Raw genomic sequence first — 2,690 nt, 5'->3', positions numbered from 1 at the left:
TATATATATATATATATGAGAGCATGTTTGTGTGTGCGTGTGTGTGTATGTGTGTATCTGTGTTTGTCCCCGCACCTCCGCCGCCTGACAACCGTTGTTGGTGTGCTTACGTTTCCGTAACTTAGTGGTTCGGCAAAAGAGACAGAAAGAATAAGTACTAGGCTTATAAGGAATAAGCCTTAGGGTCGATTTGTTCGACTAAAACCCTGAATGTGCATTGCAGATGGACCCAGTCTGCCTAAATTTTTCACCTGTTCTGTAAACTCTTACTTTTGGAGCAGCTGGTCTTTGAAATTCTTCAGTCCATTTCTGCATTTTCTGTTTTTCAGTACTGCTCGATAATCCACTTTCATCCATCGTTGGTCAGTTTTCCAGTCGTATGATAAATATATGAAATTGGGAATAATTATGGTATTATAGAAATAATTAATTAAAAAGAACGTGGAATCATAGACGTCAAGGTAATGATATTGAAACGGGCAATGGATCAAATCTAACCACCCACGTAGGCTATAACGGGATTTGAAGTGAGAACATAAGCCGGAACTAACAGTGATTTAAAATTTTGGCACAAGGTCAGCAACTTCGGGAGACATCAGCTCCGCTGGTACTTGCTTTATCGACACTGAAAAGACAAAAAGCAAGGTTGACCTCGACTGAGTTTGAAATCAGAACGTAAAGACGGACGAAATGCCGCTAAGAATTACTTAACAATTCTATACATAAAGATATTCTTTTCTACTCTAGGCACCAGGCCCGAAATTTTGGGGGAGTGAGCCAGTCGATTAGATTGACTCCAGTACGCAACTGGTACTTAATTTATGGCCCCAGCATGACCATAATTCAATGGCTGAAACAAGTAAACACCAAAAGGGTCTAAGTTATCCAGGAGAATAACAAAACTAGAGAAAAAGACGAGGCATCTGTGCTGCAGAATCAGACACTCGGACTCTAGTATAAGGTGTAAGGAAACTCTAGTATATGGTGTAAGGAAACAAATATATATATAAATTTACTTATGCCATTGGTCTCTTTATCTCATTCTTTTATATATATATAGGGTGTCCCAAAAGTCACTGGGAAGTTTCAGTTTTTAATAACTTCCTTAACTTTACAAATAAATGCATGAAATTTTGATACAATATAAAGGACGTAATGGAAATTAATATGGACAAGCCAAATTTTGCAACACCACTATATCACATATGAAAAATGACATCGCTTAAATGGCAGCCATTTTTGGCTCGCACGCCCGTGCTCTTTCCAAAACTTGCACCATAACACCCTCAAGAGTTTCAGACCTCACTTCTCTGAGTTCTCTATTGATGTTTTTCAGTTGCACCAGGGTCTCCGGTTTGTTGACGTAAACCCTCTCTTTCAGATATCCCCACAAGAAAAAAAATCCGAACTAGTCAGATCTGGGAAACGTGAAGGCCAGTTGACACTGCCGTAGCGGGAGATTATTCTCTCTCCAAAGCACTGCCGTAGCAACTGCATTGTTTCTCTTGCGGTATGAGCAGTTACCCCATCTTGCTGGAACCATATGCGAAGTCTACTTTGAATGGCCTTCACGTTCCCCAAACTTGACTAGCCCGGATTTTTCTTGGGAAAGGCCTTGCTGAAATCAAGGTATTTGACATCCGCGTTGGAGTCCTCACTTGGTGCATTTAAGATGTCATCAAAGTGGTGGAGGAGCTGTATTAGACAGTCCCTCCCACCACGAAAGCCATGCTGGTTGCAATTTAGGAGATGGTTTTGTTCTCGGAAGACTGTTATTCTTGATCTCAACACTCTCTGAAATACTTTGATGATATGTGAGGTGAGTGAGATTGGACGGTAGTTTACAGGGCGCGATTTAACCCCCTTTTTTAAAGATAGGAACAACTGACTGGGAGAGAAGGTTTTGGGGGATAAAACTGGCATCCAGTGATTTCTTCCAGAGATTTGTAAGAGGAGCTGCAAGTGGCTGTCTGCATGCCTTCAGCACTCTAGCAGGGAATCTGTCCGGACCCACTGCTGAATCTTTTATTGTTGATAGGATATCAGTGACGTCGAAGGTTATGTCGGAAAGCACATGTTGAGGATTCAAAGAAGCAAAGCTGCTTGAGTCAACTGAATCAGGGTCACTGAAAACAGAGCAGTATTGACTTTGCTGGATCTCAGCCATGTCTTTGGCATCACTGTGAAGGATGCCGTTTCCGTCAACCAGCAGGCCGATAGAGGAAACTGTGGTCCTATGTGTTTTTGCAAAGGAGTAAAAGACCTTAGGATTATTCTTGATATTTTTAATAGCCCAGGCTTTAGCTCTTTGGTCGTTTATGAGGGTTCTCATACAGTCCTACAGTTGCTGATTCTTTGATTCCAAGGTTGTTAATGTTCTCGATTGGGAGTGATGCTGATGGTGGTATTTTAGAATATTGATTTTTCGGTTTATTTTTTTAATTCTCCTAGTGAGCGCTTTTCTCTGTTTTGGAATCCTGCATCTACTGTTATTTATGAGTCGTGAGGGTGTGTGTTTTGAACATATGTGGGTGACCGTGTCCTCAAATAGTTGCCATGCATTTGTGTTTGCTGTGGTATTGGAGGATGCAAGGGTGAAAGACCAGTCCACTTGCGATAAGTCTTGAGTGATCGCATTCCAGTTTGACTTGTGTATATATATATATATATATATATATATATATATATAT

This window comes from Octopus bimaculoides, chromosome 2 (assembly GCF_001194135.2).
Source record: "Octopus bimaculoides isolate UCB-OBI-ISO-001 chromosome 2, ASM119413v2, whole genome shotgun sequence".
NCBI lineage: Eukaryota > Metazoa > Mollusca > Cephalopoda > Octopoda > Octopodidae > Octopus > Octopus bimaculoides.
This window is presented reverse-complemented; position numbering follows the sequence as displayed.